Source organism: Ctenopharyngodon idella, chromosome 12 (assembly GCF_019924925.1).
Source record: "Ctenopharyngodon idella isolate HZGC_01 chromosome 12, HZGC01, whole genome shotgun sequence".
NCBI lineage: Eukaryota > Metazoa > Chordata > Actinopteri > Cypriniformes > Xenocyprididae > Ctenopharyngodon > Ctenopharyngodon idella.
In genome coordinates, this window is record NC_067231.1 from 24254533 (window position 1) to 24260532 (window position 6000).

Sequence of the window (6000 nt, forward strand, 5' to 3'; positions counted from 1 at the left end):
GCGTCCACACAAAATGGCTATGGGAATTGTTATGGCTATTATCGTTTTTGTCTCTGGTGTTATCTTAGCTCAGGATAAACACGAGTATCATTAATGAGCAACATCAATAAACTAGCAGGACATATTGCAGTTCAATAAAGGTGATAAACACACTAATGGCAAAATTAACAGCCTGGAAACAAGACAAAAGAGCAAAGAGCCAGAAAATGGCTACTAAATTAAAAGGCTATCTATGTGTGAAATGTGGCCAAACTAGTTGTTGGGCTGTACCACGTATTAGAAATAATGTGCTTCAAGGTTTGGACTTAAAGAGAAACAGGACACCCACGTTGAGAGCCTCTTTGACAGGGAGCGATGCCGATACTGTAACTCCAAAAATGTGTGGCTCAACCCAAAGAAAATCACCTGTCATTTGCTCAAAGGAGTATCTTTTGGCTGCTACATGATTACAGTGACTTAAACCGGTTTCACAACTTTCAACACTATCAAACAACAAAGTAATCATGAATTTGTCATCTCAAAAATGAAAGAAAAATGAATCTCAGTCTGAAACTCGAGACGACAGTCATCATCTTGAAACCAAAGCAAGGTTACTTAAGCGCCAAGTTACTTCAGGCAGGAGTATTTGAAGAAACTAGTTCCTTATCAATGAGTCCATCAACAAGCACGAGTTGATTACATAGAAGATGAGTAGTCCACCAATAATTTTCACAATAGTTCACATTACCACTAATGCCTATAGTTAAAATTACCATAAAGACTTCTGACTACTACCAGAATAAATTCCAGTCCACTTTTTGCAGTTTATTCTGGCCAAAACAGGAAAAGATCATTTAAAGTGACCAAACACAGTTCTTGTTGTTGTTACGTATTGTTTAGGGGCAGGTTTATCTGAAATAGTTCTCAATTAAAGTGACATAAATGGAAGTAAATTACTAGCCAATCAGATTGCAACAGCTAGGGGAGAACTATTTGAGGACTGTGAGTTTGCCATCTGAGGCTATAATGACTCGAACTGTGATTATCAATGTCTTGAAGATCTTGGTCAACATTTAACCATTGGTTGAGATTTTTTTTTGAAAATGTTGAGACAGTTTCTATTTAAATTTTTCAGGAATCCATATCATAGCTTCCTTGTGAAAACACAGCAGATTAATATCAAGTCAGGTAATAATGACTGCAAGCTACACTAGTTAACCAAAAGTTAAACAAGGTCATATGACAGGATTCCTATGGACTATACGCTACAGGGCTTTGGTCTTCTTGGAATCAGAAGAACTGGCTCATTGCCTGGTGTCAGTGGGGGTCAGCCTGTAGGACAGCAGGAGGTTCAGTTTCAGAGGAATACGCTTCTCTGCCTCTAGTATGTCAGATTCCTGAGGCCTCAGCTGGGCTTGAAGCAGAGAGCTCGGGTCATCTTATTCAAGTTCACGAGGAGAGGAGACAGTGCGAAAATATTGACTCTTGGCAAGACAGAGTCGTGGTTAAAATAGTTTTACTTTCCCTTGAGGTTTGATATGAATGCAATACAGTTTTTCCAAGTTCAAAGTCTTCTACATAAAAGCTAACAATATCTTGCAGACATTTCCTGTCATTGTATAATAAATGGTATGCCGTGCTGCTCAAAAACAATTTTGCATCAAAAATATTAAATATAAAATAAAAATGATCTGATAATCCAAAATAAAATTGTGTAAAATAAATAAATTATATTATATATATATATATATATATATATATATATATATATATATATATATATATAAAAGAAATACAACTTTTATTCAGCATAGACACATAAAATTAACCAAAAGTGACAGTAAAGATACTATATGTTTCATATGTTCAGATGTGTTTCAAAAGACATATTTCAAATAAATGCTTTTCTTTTGAACTTTCTATTAATCAAAGAATACTAAAAAAAAAAGTGTCATTTTTTCCACAAAAATATTAGGCAGCACAACCATCTTCCACATTGATTATAATAATAATAAATGTTTCCTGAGCAGCAAATCAGCATATTAGAATGATTTCTGAAGGATCATGTGACACTGAAGACTACGGCTTTGCCATCACAGGAATAAATTACATTTTAAAACATATTCAAATAAAAAATAGCTATTTTAAATAATTGTAATAATATTTCACAATAGCACTGTCTTACTGTATTTTTGACCTAATAAATGCATCCTTGATGAGCATTAGAGACTTCTTTCAAAGAAATTTGAACAAAGTTTTACTGACCCCAAATTTTTGAACATAGTGCAAGTTAAATAAAAAAATGATTTAACCAGTATTATAAAATATTGATTTTAACTTTCAATCTTATAGCCTACAGTTTGATCTTCGACTTAACATGTGGTTTAACTTCAACACAAAATCTGCAAATGTCCCTCATAACACAACTGGGATGGGTGGATGTTGAAGTTGTGTTATCTAGAAAGGCCAGGAACACCCATGATTAACTAACTACCATAACGGACAACTTACACGCAAACCTGAGGGCTAAATTTAGAAAGGTTATGCTTTCAAAGCCCCCCCCGGTTGAACTTTAGTCCCTTTGAACACAGATATGTTGACCTCCTGTAGTGTGTGTGTCGACAGCTGGGCTGATTACAACAGAGGGGAGTAAGGCTGTCCGAGCAGCACAACTGACTCATGCTGCTGTGCTGAGTCACAAGAAGGCCACCGTGATGATTGAGCACCAAACTAAGAATTATTCACAGAGTTGATGCGAGTCTCTTCTCCTCTAATACACACGCGCACACTTCGTACTGCTGCAGCTAAATCACATCACAGCAGCAGTGGATGGGCAAGCAGCCAGTTGTATTACTACAGATCCATCCACACACACACTCACTCACTCACTCAAGCACCAAGCAAGATGCTGCTGATGCATTTCATGTCAACGTGAAATAAAAAATTTACATTAGTACATGCACTTTCTTATTTGATTGGTATAATGTAATAGCAAAATAGCTATTAAGGCATTGTTTTATTTAGCCACTAATTGTTATGGTGCAATTTTTGGTGCCGTGATCAATGCTGAACTAGTAGGTTGAGTATTAACTGGTGAGATGCATGAAGAATCTTCTTTGTGATCTGTATTAAAAAAATAACAGCATACAGGTAGGTATTAATCAAAGTAAAACAAACCATGGAATGGCTTAGTGTGATTATCAAATCTCAAAGGCTGCATTTTAATTAAATACTGTAAATTTATGAGGTGCACATTTCTAAAAGCTTGATGGTTTAACGTTTGAAATGAGAGAAATAATATATATATTTATAATATAAATAAATAAATAAATAAAAAATATATATTAATATTAAATAATATAATTATTCAGCATAATCATGCAGCCCTACATACTGTACAGGTTTGGAACAATACGAGGAGGACTGGATAATGACTGGATTTTAATTTTGGGGTGAATAAATTGTCAGTCTTTAAGAAAGTCTGTGCAAACGCAAATTCTTGCATGAAAACCCATTTTAAAAGTGAAAGAATAGAGGCAATGGGGCTGTAAGGTAAGAAATAAAAGAGAAAAAAAGAGGGAAAAAAAAAAGAGTGGAAAAAGAACACACTGCATTTATCTATCCATCTGGCAGGTCGGCCTTATAACACACACACACACACACACACACACACACACACAAAACGACCTTGGCCCACATGCTAAAATTTAGGCCAGAACTGTCTCTCTGCCTGCCTGCTCTCCTAACTGGGATATCATAATGAGCTCAGGATATTAACCGGGCAGCTTTAACTCCAGGTATATGGTGACTTGTATAGTCTATCCGGGCAGATACTGACCTCAGAGCTCTGGCACCAGGGTTGCTAAGAGGCACTAATGCCACCTTTCACAAATATTGACACAAAGAATGATAAAAATGTCAAAGGTTAAGGGTCAAAGCACTGGACCACACAACGTTCAAGTTATCATTTTTTATTACTTTCACATAAGCTTGTGGTGGTGATCATTCGGTTATGAAAGAGGAATTAAAAGGCTTAGATGACAAATTGAGATTCTTTTGGAGCAACAGTTTACATATTTAAAAAAAAAAAAAAAAAAAAAGTCAAACCAGGATACTCAAAAGTTGATTGTGCTGTTGAGACAACCCATTAGGGTCAATCAATTTCACTCTGATAACCTTTTACAATACCAGAGCGCTTGCCAAACAACAGTTTGGGCCGTTAGAGTAACGAACTGTGAAAATGCAGCCATCTTACCAATGCACATTATGCAACAGATGTGGCCAATAGGTTCAGGACAATATATATGCAGAATACATCTGGAAATTCACAAGAAGTTCTTGGAATGCTTCACTGGATTCCTGTTTCATTGCTACGTGGACTATTTAATTCCCCCAAGTGGTTACATAACATTTCATCTCCCACTTTTTCTTCAACTTGGACACAAGTAGCACGCTAACAGCCCTAACATCAGCTCCAGGGTCCAACCAGGCATTTGGCACCACTATACTAATGACTCAAAATCACAAGCTCCTTGTCTTCCCCTTTAGTTTGCAATCCCAACAAGCAGCACATGTCAAAGCCCCCCATTAGAGATCACTTGTTAACTGCTAACTCACTTTCACAGTCTTGTGCATTGGTAGCCTACAAAAGCCCCAGACTCTCAATCTGAAAGGTGAAATGCAGATTGTTGAGTTAAATTATATTGCCACTAAAACAGAAGTTATGATTAACTGATTTAATAGGAATCTTTCCATATTATATATATATATATATATATATATATATATATATATATATATATATATAAAAACAAAGATCAGTGTACCACACATAGCTGATAAAAAGCCAAAGACAAGCAGATACTGCAAACATCAAATAACATAAAACAATAAAGCCTGATATTAATGAAATAACGTAAATATTAGCATTTGAATCAGTGTATTTCATTTAGGCTATGTAGTACACAACTCAATGTACACTTATTGGGCTATTAGACTAAAGAATATATAAAAAGTTATTAACGGACATTATTAATTAATAAAATGTTACCAATTCATTTATTTTTAATTTAATTTATTTCTGTGTAATTCCGACAACAAATTTGAGAAATACAGTTCCAAGATAAGTATAAATTTATGTAGGGTAAAAATAAGCCTAAAACATTGAAATACCATGATTATATACACAGCACAAAGCAAACTACACACTGTAGAGGAATGTCTGAGAATGACTCATTCAAAACTCTACAACAAAAATCTCTTTGGGACCAACTTTGTTAAATCCATTTGAGATATATTTCTGACTGGCCTCTTCAGATCAATACAAAACAGTTGAAGAGCAAATGCTTCATTGTATCTTTATCTAACCCAGTGAACTTTTATCTGAAGTTCTAATGGAACCTTGTGGAATATGAAAGAAAGGTCGCACAAAGAAATTAATTTATGTAAATAAATAAAGCCATTTACCACTGTTTTCTCCGTAGTCTCCGAAGCCTCAATGCCAAGTTGAGCTTCTCATCCAACAACAATGGACCAAGTTCAATGGAATCACACTCCAAACAAAAGAGTCCAGAGAGTGCAATAACAAAACACAGGCTCAGCCTGACAGATGTCTCCGATATCCTTCAAACTTTAAACAGTTTTATGTTGCAATCACGCCTTTATAGATAATATAAAACGTGTTAAGTAGGACACACTCCGCGGAATCCTGACGAGCGCGTCTTCACGTACGGACCGTTCAATGTGCGATGGCGCACTAAAGCAGTTCAAGCGCCCAGACTGTCCTCTGACTGAGTGTGACGACGCCCCGCCTCCCTGCATCAGCATGAACAATTGAGCCCCGCCCCCTTCAACCGTGAGCTCAGCCTCCCACTGCCTTTTAAAGGACCAGTATCAAATTTACGACCAAACTGACAACTGTATAAATGAAGTTTGTTTTTGGCGTCCATTCATTTTAATTTAAAGGCACCTTTACATATCATACGCTTTATTATTATTATTTTTTATTCATTTATACATTAA

At 35.8% G+C, this 6000-nt stretch overlaps 1 protein-coding gene across 1 annotated transcript in view; it reads right to left on the minus strand.

Moving 5' to 3' along the window:
- Positions 1-5771, minus strand: part of cdc42ep4b (CDC42 effector protein (Rho GTPase binding) 4b) — a 23329-nt gene extending 17558 nt beyond the window's left edge. The window contains exon 1 of the mRNA XM_051913939.1: positions 5446-5771. The gene's annotated coding sequence lies outside the window, so the exon portion shown is untranslated. The remainder of the gene's footprint in view (positions 1-5445) is intronic.
- Positions 5772-6000: the final 229 nt, after the last annotated feature.